This window comes from Sapajus apella, unplaced genomic scaffold, assembly GCF_009761245.1.
Source record: "Sapajus apella isolate SASKATOON/1434 unplaced genomic scaffold, GSC_monkey_1.0 scaffold1, whole genome shotgun sequence".
Taxonomy (NCBI): Eukaryota; Metazoa; Chordata; class Mammalia; order Primates; family Cebidae; genus Sapajus; species Sapajus apella.
The window spans coordinates 84,186,930-84,205,508 of NW_022436941.1; the positions used below are offsets into that span (position 1 = coordinate 84,186,930).

The following is an 18,579-nucleotide window of genomic DNA, read 5'->3' on the forward strand; positions in this document are numbered from 1 at the left end:
CTAAAATCATAATGCAGAGCCTCTTAAAAATAAACACTACCAGAGAATTAATTGCTTTAGCGTTATCTCCAAGCAAACGTAACCTACTTAAACATTATGTCATTTACTTACCTTTGACATATATGGATAAGGGCATAAATAAAATCACTTGGAAAAACCTTCACTGTTAGATGACAAACTTATATACTTCTCAACTGGGTTAAGAACTTTATAACATAAAAAGAAAGAAAGAAAAAAATTGTGTACCTTTTTCAGGGTATTTCAGAAAGTCTTTTATACTTTATGATAATAAATTCATCAATTTATAAATTAACATACATATTTTTTCATCAAACTTAGTTTAGATGTCAAAGAATTTCATGGCAAAAGCCTGTTTAAGAATAAAGAACTCAATAGTACCAAATTACTAAAGAATCTGATCTTGTTCCTTAATTTAGCCTACATGCATTATCTTTAAGTGTGCAGATCAGAGAAAAAAATAACAACATTGGGAACTATAATAGATTAATCACTACGAGTGTTTGATTCTGTTTCGTTGAAGAAAAGGGAGAAACTTTCTTACCATGTTTGTTGCTTCTCTTCCCCAAGTTAAGGCTAGACTTTACGGTTTGTTTAGCTGTGAAGGGATGACAGACTTGGGGGATGGTGAGGGGAGCTTAGTTTTGGAATGTAAATACATGTAGAGCTTGCCTCCTTTTGTTTAGCATCTTTTTAAACTAAGACAAAAAAAATCAGTGAATGAATGAATAGCAGCATGGTGAAATACCTAAATGTTTGAGTTAAAATTTTTGGATGTTTGAAATCCTATTTGGATCCTTTTCCCAGATCACGGTGCATTCATATGCACTCAGCAGGAAACTTCATGGAGATGCACATTTGGGCAGAAGGTCTTTGACGGTGCCTTTTTCTTAACTTGTGCCTTTTCTTCTTTAGAAAAAAGTAATGGCTTAAGTCTGACTGAAGAACAATCTTTTTTGTATGTTCCTTATAAGAATTTACTTATGGTTCACAGATTTTTACCCACCATCTATGTCTGCGATCGTTGTATTTAAAATAGCATATATCCTACTGCAAACTACAGGAAACACCAAATTAAAGACTTAATGACATACTGTTGAAAAAGACAAAAGGCAACAAATTATAAATCAGTCCACTAAACCTTTAAAGTGAAATTCACAGAAAAATAAATATGTGCGTTTGAGCTAATGGTTTTGTAAAGCATTAGCGTTTTCGTGCTTATGTAAACCAAAACACAGGTAAACTTAATGGTACACTTGGATTTGAATCCAGATATTTAAAAAAAAAAAATGATGAACATGTGGAATGTGCTTCTTCAGTAGGGAACAAGCCTAGTAATTGTATAGATATTTTGGGACTTCTAAATGCTGCCCATTAAAAAAAATGTTTACCCCTTTTTTCTTATTTTAGAATTATTCTACAAATCATGATCATTTAGGGTATCTATCTAGGTAATGTAGTGGTTTATTAATTTTCCTCCTCAGATTTGCTTTAGCTACACTCAAGTCCATTCTGATTTTCTTGACGTGTAAGGAAGTGAGAGTGTCTTTTGTCTGTTGCTTAAGTTCTGGGGAAGGGAGCAAGAACAAGAGACTCTGGGGGTTAATGGAAGGGTTAGAGAACAGATGGAATGGGAAGGAAAAGGAGGCCTTTTAAAAACTAGTTTTCAAAAGACCCTGGTTACTGCTTCTGGCTCATTTTTCTAGCCTTCCCCTTGGGAGGGTTTTTCTTTTTTTTTTTTTTCCTCCACAAAGGCACTGATTCCCCCAGAATCTCTGACAGAACATGGTCCTTCTGGGTGGTGTGAGAATGTCAACCTGAGCTGGTAATGCAGCTGGTAGTGAAGTTATCATCTTCATAGCCTAGAGAATCCTGGCTGCAGGGCCCCTGATAATTGTGTGGAGCTGTATTTGGGACTGGAGGTGAGACAGCTCTGCGCCAATGCCTTAGTGCCAGGAGAGCCTGGTAGACATATACCAAGCTGAAAACACCAAAGCACATTCAGACCTCACTCCATAACAGTTCATTGGAAGTTATAAAAATGACCGACTGGGGTGCACATGTTTGCACGTGAGTGCACACACACACCGTTTTAGGAAAACATGTCAAGCCTAAGCTCTCTCTTGTGCTCGAGGGTGTGATTCTGTGGTCAAATGTACTGATGAAGATTCCATACACACTGTTATCCTCATTGTTGTGACGATGTTTCAGTTTCTACAGAGAGCTCGATGCAACACAGGGCAGAGGCGACAAAGGCAGAGCAAATCCAATGCTAGAGCTTGAGAAAATAGTAGAGGACGCACCAGGATTAATGGCTGGCAAATTTACTTTCTTTGCTGTTATCTTTGCTTTTCTTTGGCCTCTCCTCATTCAGGGAGTTGGTCTTTCCAACCATAAAATCGATCTCTTCATTCTAAAAAATTTGTTTTAAACAACAAAGGGGGAAATAGATGACAGTGTAATGCATAACATGGTGGAATGTGTTTTGAGAAGATGTTTTAGAAGCTATGAAATGGCATTTGACTCCTCAGAAAAGTCAGAGAAATGTTCTCTGTGTAAAGCGTAGCGTGAGGAGGTTAACATCCACAGTAACGAGGAGGGAAAATAAGGTTGCATTTGAGCGAGGTCTGTAGTGTGCTGTGATCAGCTTCTCAGCAAGCAGCAGTAAGTGTAGAGGCCTGAGGAAGAACACTGAGCCCCAATTTTACTGTATTTGCAGCTCTTCTAGAGGTTCATTAATTGTCATGGGGTGGGGAGCAGGTGTTAAAGACACAGTAGCAGAAAGGCTACATAACTTGTGGTCCTAAAGCAACATGAAAATGTGGGGCTCCTTGTTTAGAAATAAAGAATTTGAAGTTAGAGACAGCAAAGCGTTAAAGCAAATGTAGGCCCTTATGAGTCCTGTGGCCGGTGATTGCACAGGGGACACATGAAGCTGGCCTGCAAGAGGGACCATCGTACACTCATTCCATGACCTGGAGCATCAATGGCTGCCCCCTTTTCACTGTCTACTTACTATCTCTTTCACAGGGATTTCGTGAAGATTACTTGACAGGGAATGACAAACACTTAGAGAAAACTCAAAGCAAATTATATATTGTACACTGTAGGAGAGAGAAAACTTTCTCTAACCTCTGAAGGTTCAGCAACTGAGCCTAAGAAATGAACTGACAGAAGACAGATTAACAGGAGAAAAACCAGTTTAGCTACCTGTATCCGCAAAGGAGTTCCACAAAACATGAGACAAGGAGAGGTCAGGCGGTTGGAGTTTATATAACATCTGGAGCTACAGAAAGGAAAAGGGCTTGGGCCTTCTGGGTGGTGGTGACACAGGTTATGGGAGGGTGAGGAATGGGGCTGCATGGTGAATAAAAGTTGTATTATTACACAAAGTCTCTCTGGTAATACAGCAGCCGTCTTCCTGATAGTTACTTTACTAATGTAGATTTATTTTAGCGATAGAAATTTCCTTTATACAAGTGTAGGTTTTCAGAACCAGCTCAAAAGATGCCAAAAAGGTGTATTTGAGGGTGGCATGTTCTGGTCTCTCACAGTCATATTTTGGGATGGTGTGTCCTGAGCACCAGCAACACACACATGTACACGCTTACACCTCAGGCTGTGTTTTCCAATATACATAATTCTTTAATAAAAATAAAGATTATTGACATAATTAAGGGACAACTAAATGTGTTGTGACCGTCTAAGGTGTTTGCCATATCAGTAGTAATATGATTAAGGTAACATTATAAAAAGTGTCCCAACTCTGTAGTTCTGTGAGTCTAATATCCATAATCATTTTATGAATATTTATAATGTAAAAGCCTACCTGATGGTCAACTTAATAAATAAAAGAGTAACTTATGTATGGCTGTTAGGGAGATATTTCAACTGAATACCTGGTACAGGTTGAGCATTCCTTATCCAAAATGCTTGTGACTAGAAGTGTTTCACATTTTGAATTTTTTTCAGGTTTGGGAGTATTTGTATTTCACTTATATAGGGGCAAAGGGAAAACTTTCCCTTGGCCCTTGGAAGGTTCACTGAAAAATCAATTCAAAACGCATATTAAGAGAAAAAGCACACAAATATATTAACTTGCACACAGGGCAAAACTACAGAGTGCTTATGTATACCCTATAGAGGTTCAGAAGCTTATGTACCAGCTTGAGGTTAAAAAAAGAATGGAGGCCGGGTGCGGTGGCTCACGCCTGTAATCCCAGCACTTTGGGAGGCCAAGGCGGGTATATCATGAGGTCAAGAGATTGAGACCATCCTGGTCAACATGGTGAAACCCCGTATCTACTAAAAATACAAAAAATCAGCTGGGCCTGCTGGCGTGTGCCTGTAATCCCAGCTACTCAGGAGGCTGAGGCAGGAGAATTGCCTGAACCCAGGAGGCGGAGGTTGTGGTGAGCCGAGATCGTGCCAATGCACTCCAGCCTGGGTAACAAGAGCGAACTCTGTCTCAAAAAAAAAAAAAAAAAAAAAAAAAGAATGGGGACTTGGGTCCCGGCAAAACAGGTTATAGGGCAGGGGACAAAAGGAATTCTGTTGAAGGGCAATAAATGATTACTAGGGAGAATGAGCGGATGAAGAGCAGGGATTAACTTGTAAACTGTTTTCTTTGAGTCTGCTCAGATGGCCTTAGATTCTTGGTCTTCTTTCCTGCAGTAGGTACAAGACAACAGGGAGGAGAAGAAAAACAGTTGTTCTCCTTGTGGGTCCCTTAGGCCTTTAGGTAGAGTAGGAAAAAGTCTCTTCTAGTGTCTGTTGTTCTCCAGGGCCTTTAATTCAAAATACTCATTATACCAAGGAGCAGTGTTTTGGGGTGAAGTTCCCTATGATCCTTCACTTGTTTGTTGAACATCTCTAATCTAAGAATTTGAAATCTAAAATGCTCCAATAAGCACTAACTTTAAGCATTATCTTTGAATGTCATGTCAGCACTCAAAAAGTTTCAGATTTTGAAACATTTCAGATTTTGTAATCATCTAACGGGTTCTTCTTACCCACTGGGCAGATGAAGCCAGTTCACTGAGACAGCATTATTGCAATAGAGAAAGAGCTCAATTATTGCAAGGCAGCCTAGTGGATGGATGAGAGTTGCTACTCAAGTCTGTCTCCTCAGAGGTTCAGAGATTAGAGTTTTTCAAGGGTAGTTTGTTGGGCAGGGGGTAGAGGGGAAGGGAATGGGTGCTGCTGATTGGTTAGAAGTGAATCATAGGCGTGTGGAAAACAGTTCTTGTGTGCTGAGTCAGTCTGTGGATGGGGGCCAGAGTAAGGGTTGAGTCATAAGTCATAGGTCCAGATAGAGTCAGTCAATTGCCAGGATGTAGGATGAAGAACTCTCTCAAAGGACCAATCTTAGGTTCTACAATAGTGATGTTATTTATTTATTTATTTATTTATTTATTTTGAGATGGAGTTTTGCTCTTGTTACCCAGGCTGGAGTGCAATGGCACGATTTTGGCTCACCACAACCTCCGCCTCCTGGGTTCAAGCAATTCTCCTACCTCAGCCTCCTGAGTAGCTGGGACTACAGGCCGTGCTACCATGCCCAGCTAATTTTTGTATTTTTAGTAGAGACGGGGTTTTACCATGTTGACCAGAATGGTCTCGATCTCTTGACCTCGTGCTCCACCCACCTCAGCCTCCCAAAGTGCCGGGATTACAGGCGTGAGCCACAGCGCCCAGCATGATGTTATTTATAGTAGCAAATGGAGACGTCACAAATCATGTGATCTCTGATGCCTTATAGAAAGGCAAGCTATGCCTATGTCTTACCAGAAGTCAGGCCTCTCCCAAAATTCTTATCTTTGGTATTTCAAAATTAGTCTTACAAAGGTTGTTTCAGTCCCTGAACAAGGAAAGTGTCCATTTTAGGTAGGGACTAGCATCATCATTATTTCAAATTTAAAACATAAACTAAAGAATTTACTCCAATGGTTAGCTTGGCCTGTGCCCCGGAATGAGTGAGGACAGCCAGCCTGTAAGGTTAGAAGCAAGATGGAATCAGTCATGCTAGACTTCTCTCACTGTCATAATCTTTGCAAAGGTGGTATCCATTTGAGATTTTCTGACTAGGGATGCTCAACCTATATGAGATAAAACTTTCCAACTCAAATTCATGGCTTGCATATTTTTAACTTGTAAAATGAAATTAGCTTTCTATAGTCAGTTTTCAAATGTGATAGAGATGTCTTAAAATTGAATAAAAGAAAATAGAAAAAAGAAAGAAGGCCAGGTGTGGTGGCTCACACCTGTAATCCCAGCCCTTTGGGAGGCCGAGCCAGGTGGTTCACCTGAGGTCAGGAGTTCAAGACTACCTTGACCAACTCTGTCTCTACTAAAAATACAAAAATTAGCCAGGTGTAGTGGCACATGCCTGCAATCCCAGCTACTCGGGAGGCTGAGGCAGGAGAATCACATGAACCCAGGAGGCGGAGGTTGCGGTGAGCTGAGGTCGTGCCATAGCACTCCAGCCTGGGCAATAAGAGTAAAACTCCATCTCAAACAAACAAAAAAAAGAAAACAACAACAACATGAAGAGTGCTCTCAGCCAGTTATAGAATCTTTATTTCTGGAAGATTTCAATGTTTACTTATCTAAAGGGATGAACAGTATTTTCTCTCATCTCTTTTTGAGCTATTATTTGATCTGAAGTATTACAAGGATATAAAAGGATTTTATAATGTTTGCATGCCATTTTAAGAACACATATAAACAGTATATTTAACATCTGTGGTTACTTTTAGACAAAGTGATGATAATTTGTTGGTATATTACCAGAAATGCTACCTTAAATTTATAGTATTTGGTTTGTCTATTAAACACTTATGCTCTTTTAGTTTCGCTCTTGTTACCCAGGCTGAGTGCAATGGCGCGATCTTGGCTCACCGCAACCTCCGCCTCCTGGGTTCAAGCAATTCTCCTTCCTCAGCCTCCTGAGTAGCTGGGACTACAGGCGTGCACCACCATGCCCAGCTAATTTTTGTATTTTTAGTAGAGATGGGGTTTCACCATGTTGACCAGGATAGTCTCTATCTCTTGACCTCGTGATCCACCTGCCTCGGCCTCCCAAAGTGCTGGGATTATAGGTGTGAGCCACCGTGCCTGGCCTCCCTTATGCTCTTTTAAGACAATAGCTTACTAGCATTTCCTCCACCACCTTTGGTTAGAGTGCCTGCATTCAAGCTTCCCTTCCTGAATTTTCTAACTCAGCAAGCCTTTTAACTTCTGTGTCTTAGGTTGTTTTAGGTTAAATGTTCTAGAAAAGAAGTTAAAAATGGAACTAATGAGATTTTTCACCCTAACCACCTATGTAATCACTATCAAGTTTATTTTACCCATGAAGAATAATATTTCCAAATACTGACACCTTTTCTGTTTATTATTATTATATTATCATTTTCATTATTTTGAGACAGAGTCTCACTCTGCCCCCCAGGCGGGAGTGCAGTGGTGCGGTCTCAGCTCAATGCAACTTCTGCCTCCTGGATTCTAGCTATTCTCCTGCCTCAGCTTCCCGAGTAGCTGGGATTACAGGTACCCACTACTACGTCTGGTTAATTTTTGTGTTTTTAGTAGAGGCGGGGTTTCACCATGTTGGTCAGGCTGGTCTCAAACTCCTGACCTCAGGTGATCCATTTGCCTCACCCTCCCAAAGTGCTGGGATTATAGGCGTGAGCCACCATGCCCAGCTCTGTTCTTTATTTAAAAAAAAAAAAAAAAAAAAGGCTAACAGGCTAAGGCTTTTCAGCCTTAGCCCATCTGCACCCAAGTGAATTAAAAAAACAAAACAAACAAACAAAAAAAACTAAGAAATGTACACATTACTGAAACAGGTCATATAGATAGTTGAAGTTCTTTATAAAAAACTTTTTTGAGGTAATATTGGTGGAAGTTTGGTGAAGCACTTAAATTTTAGTTTTATAATCTGCAAACCCATAATGTATAGAACTCTGGATGTTGGATTCATAGCATATATTTCTAAAGATTGAATTCCTTATATTCCTAATAACTTCTGTGAAGACCACACTTCTTTTCACCCTAGAGACTAGATCTTGAATTGTTAAATCTAATTACGGAGAGCTTTTTCTACTCTGGCAGAGGCTAGGCATCTGTCTTATTATTTGGCTTTCTATCACTTCACTCGGACTTCTTAATGTAAGTTAACCACGGTCTTTGTGAGAGTTGATTTTTTAAAATTTTTCCTGATTTGATGGAGTAAATTGTTGGGATCAATGAAATAATGAGATAATTCCTTCAGAAGCTAGTGTCATCTTTAGATGTCTTTGGTGTTGGACAGTATTGGGCTTTGTATTGCAGGTTACTATTTTTTTTATGTAGCTTGCAGTTATTCAGAACCAAGTCTGGTGAATATTTTGAATCATGTTGGGTCCCTTCCAGATTTGGTCAAAGATGAGATGATGTCTACCAGACATTGAGACTGGTTGTCTTGTTTGTCTTGTTAACTGACTCTAGATAATTCCAATGGAAGAATATGTTTTAGTAGACAATAGTAATGTTTAGCAGTGACAGTATCAATTCGAATATAGCTTACCTTGACAATTTTTTTAGAACAGTGTTTTTGAAGTCTTTAATTTGTAGCTCATTTATTGAAAAGTTAATCTACTTGTTTTACTTCACTGCCATTACTTCAACACTCCTAAAGTAATTATTGGATGTAGGGTGAATGTTAATTCTATGTGTGGATTGTTTAGCAAACCTCCTCTTCAAGGAGGAGATTTTTAGTCCTGTTGAGCCTGCCCTTCAGTGAGAAATAAAGTGAGTCGGGGAGTGTTTCTGTGGTTTTTTTCAGAGGGCTTTCCTTTTACTCAGTTCTGCTAAAAGGATGCAGATCACTTCAAAACAGTCATCATTGTCCCTTTCTTTGTGGCCTCACGTGTTGGTCTTAATCTCCTCCTCTGTTCTTTTTTTGTTTTTGTTTTTTTTCCCTCAGTAAAGGGAGAGTCAAGAGCCTGCCCTTTCCTCCCTTCTCTCACCTTACCTCCAGGGTGGGCTGAGAATTGAGGAAGAACCTTAAATTCTGCTCTTTGTTAAGAGCTCTGGTAACTGAAACTGTTGGAATATTGCTAAAATGGGTTTTGGAGATGTTCCCTACTCTCCCTGCCTGCCATTTCCAGAGATTACTGAGGATTGGCTCTATTGCCAAACGAGACTGATACTGAGCCTCAAATTTTGACCCATTTTTCATCAAGTTTGTCTTAATATAGAAGTTGCATGATTTAGTAGTATGGCAACTATTGTTCTTATAGCAAAAGTCAACTGCATGTTTGCTGAATTCCATCTCTTGGGCTGAAGACAAAAGAGTCTGTGCACAATATTTGTGGTCTATACGGTCGTAAGCAGAAATGCCTGCAGCAGCCAGAGAGCTCAGGGCAATGTTTTTTGACCTGAAACAGTTACCTAACTAGCAAGTGCAATACAAAGCCTAAGTATTACTCTCTTTAGAATATGGGGTGTTTCATAACTAAACGAATTAGTGATGGTGGAATAATATGCTTTAAAAAGCCCTGCAAATCTATATTTGAGTGAATAAAATGAATGTTAGAAAGTTTACAATTTTTATGGAAAACTGATGACTGGTAATTTTAGGTGGATCGGTGGAGGAAAAGGGGGGCAACAAACTTTGCTAAGTTACTTAGACTGAAGTTCATGCCAGTACCGCTGCCTTCTCCCAAATGATTAAAAAGTCAAAAGCAACTCTGTGTCAGTTTAACAATGATGGCTAATACGGAGAAATGCAGGGAGATCTTTCATTTAGGCTGTCAGAGATCAGTGGAAATTAAGGCACCTTTGTATTTACATATATAACATGAAGCACCTTTGGTTTTATATTTCACAAATTCTAATCAATGTTTTATTTATAATGAAACATGAATGCTACTGCCAGGATATTCTAATGAAAATGATCAGACCATTTTCAAAACCTTAAAATAATGAACATAGAAATAATTTCTAGTGTTTGGTTCTGTAATCTTACATTAAAATAAATTGTTTTTTAGACCTTCAGTTAGCCACAATATACTGAAATGACAATGCCAAAATATATAACAAAAAGGCAAAAGGATTTCCAATTAATCACATTTCATTTTATTAACATAAGCATTAACATTTCAATCTAGCAGAGGAAAGAAGACTAAAATATTGAAAGAAGAATTATCTGGAGCAGTTTACAAACATTTGGGGAAAATGAGGATGAAGCACAGGGACTGGGAAAAGGTTTCAGTGTTTCTCTTGTTCACATGACAGAGTAGCAGTCAAAATACACCCCTGTGATTTGTCGCATCTGTTAGAAATGCTGCAGTAGCTAAAGGGACGTTCCCTGGCTTTGGTGAAGAAATGAGTAAACAACCCAGTGTAAAGAGAAAACCCTAGTTAGTGATCAGAGGCCACATTCTCCAACAAGTTCTAGCTTTGTGTTATGCCAGAGAGAGGTCAAAAGTCTGAGCAAACTTTTGTTATGAAAAGTGTATTTTTAAAATTTTGGATAACATAATCCAGTGCTTTGGGTACAAAGGTTTGAGCAATCGGTATCATTTTAATAATGCATTTAATAGTAGCAGTGGGCTAACACCCAAAGAGATGGAGTCTAAAATGCAGTTTGTATGCGCATTTCACGGTCTGCCTGATATTTATTAGGACACACCTTCTTTTCCCTAGATACCTTTTCTCACTATTTCTGTCTTAGGTGGTTACTCATCTCGCCTCACTCTTACGTGTAGTGTTTTAAAATTTCATATATGTGGCCAGAGGATTTTTGGCACTTAAACAAGTTTCTCTACATTAAAAACAAAAAGTCTGTTTCTGAGTTATAGAAGTTATTTAGCTCCTCTGACACGTAATGCTACATCAGCTTCAGGACAATCAAATATAGCTGCTTTTGGAGACAGCAGAACTAAAGCAGGAGCCAGTCTCTGCATTTTTCTGTGACTCACTGATGTATTGAAGGTCTGAGCCTCCTGCAGAATTTAACCCTCTCTCTCCTGAGACTGATAATGTTTTCATATAATCTACAATTCCTCTTTCAAATGGTAAAGGCAGGCAAGACCTCCTAACATTGGGAGCTGATTTTGATTAGAAAGAATTTAGGTGATAGAGGACTCAGTTTTACGTATCTTCTTTTGGCTCAAGTGTACATTTCTCAAAAGGAAGGTCTATAAGGAAAGTGGCAGCAATGGTCAGTCTGTTAACACATCAATATTGTGCTCCTGTGCTATCTTCTGGTTCTCCTTTTCATTGTTTTAAAGACTGATATGTATTCATTTTTTAAAGTAACAAGATTACAAAGCATGTGAAATGAAAAATAGTTATCCCTGTACTTTAAAGTAATGAATAATGACATGCCAAGGAATCCACTTTACCTTTTCTTTTGTGTTCATTTGTTTGCTTTTGAGACAGACTCTTGCTCTGTCGCCATGCTGGAGAGCAGTGGCACCATCTGGGCTCACCATAACACTCCCGGGTTTAAACAATTTTCGTGCCTCAGCCTCCTGAGTGGCTGGGACCATAGGTGCCTGCCACCACAACTGGCCGAGGTTTCGCATGTTAGTAGAGACAGGGCTTCACCATGTTGCCCAGGCTAGCCTCGAATTCCTGAGCTCAGGCAGTTCACCCACCTGGGCCTCCCAAAGTGCTAGGATTACAGGCATGAGCCACCATGCGGCCCCTCTTTCTTTTAAAATTTAAAGATAAAAATACTTTATCTAAGGCCGGGATCATATGCCATTTTAGAGTGGACAAAAACTGAAGATACAGTAGGGAGAAAATCTGTTGACATACTATTTGAATAAGCTGAATATATTTAAATCCAGTTACTTGCATTTTAGGGTAGTAAAGAAATTGACCAAGCTTATCAAAACACCATTGGCTATTCATTTTGAAAACACAAAGAGGGCTACAAAAATGCATAAGATTGAAAAAGAGCCCGAGGTGGATCAGTGCTTTTAGAAAAGGGAGAATTATGCTCTAAAAACCACAGGCCTGAAGTTTCGATGCTCTTCTTTCGATACTCTGTTTTCCAGAAATCAGACTTAAAACACTCAGAACAAAATGAAATCAAGCAAAGCAAAAACAGCCCCAATTAAAAATTTGACTTTCAGAATGGTAACAATTTTGTTTTACCTAGCTTTCAAAGGGACAATACACTGAATCTGGTACAAAATTTAAAAGGTATAGAAGGGGGCATGTAGTGAAAAGGGAACCCCACCTCATGGACAGCAGTGACAGCCTCATTTTAAGTACATTTAGACCAAATAAATGAAAGGAAAGTAATAAATACGCATTTTGCCTGAACAACCCTTTTTTATTCCATTCTGTGCAAAATATTAATTAAAATTGGAACAGTATGTTCTCCATCCCTGTTTTTAAAACTGTTGGTTGCAGTGTGATTAGGGAGTCATATAAAGACTATTGTGGATTTCATGTTTGAAAAAAAAAACTCAACTGTTATAAGCAAACAAGTTGTTTTGTTAAAAAAAAATCTTTTTGTTATGCATATATATTTACACACATATACCCACGTGTACTTGGTCTGAATATCAAAATATTTCTTACAGCGATTTATGGTCAAACTGTTTGAAATCCTTGTATTTTAATATTTCTGTTGTGGCTTTTCAGACACTCTGGAAAGCAAAACTAAAGAATGGGGCATATCTGGGAAATGTCACCTCAAATAGCCCAGAAGCAACTGTGGCCACAATTATGAAGACAGCGTCTACACTAAGACCACGCATGGAACCAGGCTTCTGGATTCAGTAGCCTCTAAATTTAAAGGAGTTTTCCAGTACTTGGGAAATGTAAACAAAAACAGTCAATAAAGCAGTCTTTTGTTTGTTTGTTTTTGTTGTTGTTGTTTTGGTTTTTGACAAGGAGTCTCGGAGTCTAACAGCTGGAGTGCAGTGGTGCAGTCTTGACTCACTGCAACCTCTGCCTACCAGCCTCCCAAGTAGCTGAGATTACAGGCGTGTGCCACCACCCCCGGCTAATTTTTTTTTTTTTTTTTTTTTTTTTTTTTTTGAGTCGGAGTTTCGCCCTTGTTACCCAGGCTGGAGTGCAATGGCGCGATCTCGGCTCACCGCAACCTCCGCCTCCTGGGTTCAGGCAATTCTCCTACCTCAGCCTCCTGAGTCGCTGGGATTACAGGCACGCGCCACCATGCCCAGCTAATTTTTTGTATTTTTAGTAGAGACGGGGTTTCACCATGTTGACCAGGATGGTCTCGCTGTCTTGACCTTGAGATCCACCTGCCTCGGCCTCCCAAAGTGCTGGGGTTACAGGCATGAGCCACCGCTCCTGGCCCAATAAAGCATTCTTAAAAGTGTTAAGACAAAATATGAGGCTGGGCGCAGTGGCTCATGTCTGTAATCCCAGCACTTTGGGAGGCCGAGGTGGGTGGATCACCTGAGGTCAGGAGTTTGAGGCCAGCCTGGCCAACATGGAGAAATCCCATCTCTATTTTTAAAAAATAAAAAAATTAAAAGACAAAATATGAGACAAATATATGCTTTACCATTAGAAGTACAACCATCAGAAAACCATCAGGGGGACATCCTGGATCCTGTGAACAATTGAGCTCTCTGAGTCTTTGAGAATGAAAGAAGAAGACAAATGGGCTAATGGTATAGGATATCAGACGTGTGTTTGGGGTGAGGTTGTCTTGTCTTCTGCCATCTACTCCCTGTGTGACATTAATTTAATAGGTTGCTTAGCCTCACTGAGCCTCAGTTCCCATATCTGTTTAAAAAACAAACACGGGAGACCGGGTGTGGTGGCTCACACCTGTAATCCAAGCACTTTGGAGGCCAAGGTGAGCAGATCACTTGAGGTCGGGAGTTCAGGACCAGCCCAACCAACATGGTGAAACCCCATCTTTAAAAAAACAAACAAACGAAAAACACGGATTAAAAAAACAAAAAGCAAAAAACAAAAAACCACGAGCTGGGCGTGGTGATTGATGCCTATAATCCTAGCACTTTGGAAGGCTGAGACAGGAGGATCACTTGGGCTCAGGAGTGCAAGAGTGGCCTGGGCAACATAGTGAGACCTCGTCTCTATTTTTTCTTTAAGTTTTTTTTTTTTTAATTCAAAAGAAAAAAATAAAAAGAAAACAGCCACACATTGGAATTTAAAAATCAGAAAGAGAACACTTGTTTTGCAGGATTGTTTTGAAGGTTAAGTTAGCAGAAAACATAATATGCTTACCAGCACCTTGTAGGCCCTCAACAAAAATGTACATTTCCTTTCTTCTGTATATGAACTCATTGAAACAAACTTCAGCTATTAGCCCAGCCTACACACACACACACACACACACACACACACACACACACACACACACAAAATCACATGTGATTGCAGGTGTATATGTCCCCTATAAAATTGTAATCATCCAGCAGTATTTATCAAATGTCCTCTAAATATAGCACTACCAAACTCTAAAATAATTTACCAATAAGCGCAAATGGCTCTGTGATAGAGAGGCAGCAGCACAGACGTGGGTAAGAGTGTGGACTCGAGATTTGCCACCCAAGCCACTGAGCTAGTTATTCAACCTCACTGTTCTACAGCTTCTTTGTCTATAACATGGTGAGAATATATAATTACCTTACTGGGTTTGTGTGTGTGATTTTGAAATTAATATATGTTAAGTGCTGGGAATGTTGTCCAACAGTAAGCTAAGTGGCAAAGACATGACAAGGAAATTGGTTACTGAAGGCAGGTTTTCTATGGAAATGCAAAATAAGGCTTTTGTGAGATTTTAAGATGGAGCTAGTGAGAAACTAGCAGAAAAGATAGAGAGATTTTTATTCACACTTGTATGACATTGCTGATAGATTCATTTTAATACGCTTCATGTCTAGTTTGAGAAGTCTGTGTGCTTCTTGTATTTAAAGTTACTGACTGATGATACTTTATTTTGTTTCTGTTTTTTTGTATTTCTTTTGTTTCTAATGAAACATGCTCATTAGCTGTATTTTTGGCATTTGTTTTTCATTTTGAAAAGGAAGGGGCACAAAAAATATGTTTCTAGATTTCTCAAGTTTAGTTCCAGGCCAAAGGCTATACATATATATATATATATATATATGCACACAGATATACGTGTGTGTGTGTGTGTAAAATATGACTGACATTTCATATATATATATATATATATATATATATATAAAATAGACTTTGCCTCTCTATATGTAAAATGACTGACTTTCCATTCTAATCCTTCAGACATTAGAATAAAAACATCACAGGTGAATTCTTTGGTAGCTTAAACCTGTTTTCATAGCTCAGGCATTTGTTTGGAAAAACAGTTTGATTTTGAAGGGAATTTTCAAAATTCTCATGAATGAAATTCAGCAGAATTGTGGACCTTCAATGTGCATGTTCTTTTCCTAACTCCTATCTATAAAAATCCACACTTGTGAGAAATAGCTGGCTAATAAATGTCACCAGTTTGAGGATGTAGGGGATTATGGTATGTAGGCCTGGTGTTCCCAGCTCATGTGTGGTTGTTGGCCAAATTTGAACCAAAGAGATACAGCTTCATTCATAGTTATGTGTCTTTCAGTTATTCTGCTCTCACTGTCACTGTTAGATAAATCTTCAGCTGTGAATACCACATTTTCCTGCTGTGGTACATTGTATTTGTAATTTCCAAAATGAGCTAGTTTATGAACTGTATTCTGAGTTACACTAGGAGCCCATTTGCTCATTCAGAATATATTTTGAAACCCTTGCCGTCCACCACAGTGCTTCAGGTACAACCCAGAGTGTTTACACATTTAGTCTTCAGACTAAGCAGGGCTTTTTCCATTGCCTACTAATGGCCATCCTTTTTTTGCTCAATTTGCATTGAGCTCAAAAATTATTAACTATCAAGGCCTAGTTAAACGCCTGCCTTTGGGCTTTCTCACTATGCAGAATTTGACTGGTCAATAGAAACTGACAGAGATACCCAGAATCATTAGCAATGAGAGCAAAGTTAGAAATTCGGAAACATATATTCCAGGGCAGCAAGAAGAGACCTGTGATACAGAGCTTGTCAACTTTGTTGAAGAAATTTGCAAATATATGCATCTGTTAGCGATCAGTATCCTGACTTAATAGGAAAGTTTAAAATTACTGATGACGCTGGTGTGCTTCTGATTTCTTTTTGCAAAACAGATGAGTAGTTTTTATTCCAAAATTTGTTCCAAATCCTATTTTTTGGCAGTGTGCTAGGTTTAGTCACAGTATGAATTAAGTATGCTCTCTATGTCTTGATTACTCTGCCTAAAATATCTCAACACGGTGTACATTTGGTCCTTCTTAGATTATTACAACTAATGTTAAACATCAACAACTTCTTCTTTTGAACGAATGAAAAAGTTGCAACTGACACTCTTATTACCTTTATGATACCTCCCCAATCTCAAATCCCTCTTGTCAGTTCTCCACTATTTTGGATACTGAATGACCATGCCGTTACTCTTTCTAGGTCACTTCCTTCGCCTCTCAACCATTGCCTTTTTGTGTCCCTCCATTAATGTTTAGAGGACAACCGATGTCTTTTATTCATCTTTGGATAAAGGACATCATTATTAAATTGGCTTTGCTTTATTCCATGTGTGTCCTGGATCTGCCTCCCCTCTTAGTAGCCAAGGACACATTTCTGAGTTCTCTATCTCTATGCTTGCCAAAATGGAAAAAGAAAGCTGTTGAACCTGGAGTCTTGTAAGATACTTAACCCATTCAATCCATATTTTTCATGTAAGTGACTTTTTGGAAGCTGTGGAGTGGATAAAGTGTTGTTTGTGCCATGTGGCATTTGTCTTGGGTATAGTCCATCTGTAATGAATTTGAATCATAAGATATAAATCATATCATTATAAAGAGCCTAAAATGGGCCAACATGAGAATCTAGCAATAGTACAAGGTGTAACGGTGCTGGGAATTTAAGACAGAATTTGACCTTATTTATTTTCCTTTGGATTGCCAGAGGCCAGTAGCTGCATTTGCTTCTTTTGAGATAAGCATTTAAGGATGTTTCCCTGACCATTGTTGACTCAAATTAAGCATTGCATGAAGCAGCATTCAACCCTTAGGAAAAGTTAGTTGAGTTGCCATCTTTAGGGATCTAAGATGCTGGAACAGTAGACTTTCAAAAAATGCTTTGATGCTCAGATTTAACGAAAAGTTAAAACAAAATAAAGCCCCTAAAAATAAACCTAATACTTGACACTTATCATTGCTATATTAGTATGAAGTGTTGTTTCCTTACAAGCCAATAAAGAGAGGTCATTATTTTTGTAGCTTCCCATGGAACAAGGAGGTTGGTACTTTATAACACTATAAAGTGGGAACCAGATAGATTTTGAAGTTTTGAAAAGGTTCAATTGTGGCCATCATGGAGTAGTTGAGAATTGTCTAACTAGAGTGTGATATTAACTTTACAAATATTTATCAAGTACCTTCTGCATGCTTAGCACTGTATTAGGCATTTGGATATGGGGAGCTTGCGATGAAGATATGTGGAAAAGATAGTGGCTCTCCCCTCAACGTGTATATAATATATTAAGGTACATAATACATATGTACCTTATGAATAAAGGGAGGGTGGATTAGTGAGTCTAGTACCTAAGTGCACACAACCCATTTCTCGGGGAGAAGGTTGCAGGCAGGACTGGCTATATAATTTGCAAGGCATAATGCAAAATGAAAAACCCATTGTTCAAAGTTGGGCGAAACATACTAGTAAAAGTACTAAAATATTGGCTGGGCATTGTATCTCACGCCTGTAATCCCAGCACTTTAGGAGGCTGAGGTGGGTGGATCACCTGCGGTCAGGAGTTCGAGACTAGCCTGGCCAACATGGTGAAACCCCATCTCTAATTAAAAAACAAAAAGTACTAAAATATGAAGCTTTTTACACCCATGCATATCTTCTGCTCATCCGACTTCACTTACAAAACACAAATTTAAAGAGGAAATTATTAAGAATGTCAAGATAGTGAGAGCAGAGCACCTAAGCCCAGAGCCCTTCTGAGCAACTGCACAAGTGGGTCACACACTCATGAAGCCAGCTCTGGGTACAGGGGTGATTCCTAGGAAATCTAATATGTCAGCACTAAACCTTTTTTCAAGAGAAATTTGAACAAGTTTGTACAGATCAAAATGAATATGTTTTGTTAGGTATCTGTTTTATATATTTACCTTTTTTTGGTTAGGAATTAGGGACAGGGATTATTTCTTTTACAGGAAGACAGAGACTAGGGTATGAAAAACAGAGGAAGCAGCAGATTTGGAGAAATACAGTAATTACTGTGTGTACCGCAGAGACAGGCTGGGTCTAAACTTTAGCGCAGGATTTGCCATCCAGGACTTTGGTACACAAAAATATGGGCAGCCATTCTCAGGAGGCTTTTTCTAATGGATTGATTTTTTTTTTTTTTTTTTTTTTTAAAGAGATGGGATTTCTCCATGTTGGTCAGGCTGATCTTGAACTCCCAACCTCTGGTGATCTGCCCCCATCAGCCTCCCAAAGTGCTGGGATTACAG

General features: G+C 38.9%; 1 protein-coding gene across 5 annotated transcripts in view; it reads left to right on the forward strand.

Moving 5' to 3' along the window:
* The window catches only part of ARL15 (ADP ribosylation factor like GTPase 15), a 418,972-nt gene that overhangs the window by 280,753 nt on the left and 119,640 nt on the right, over positions 1-18,579 (forward strand). The gene's annotated exons all lie outside the window — the stretch shown is intronic.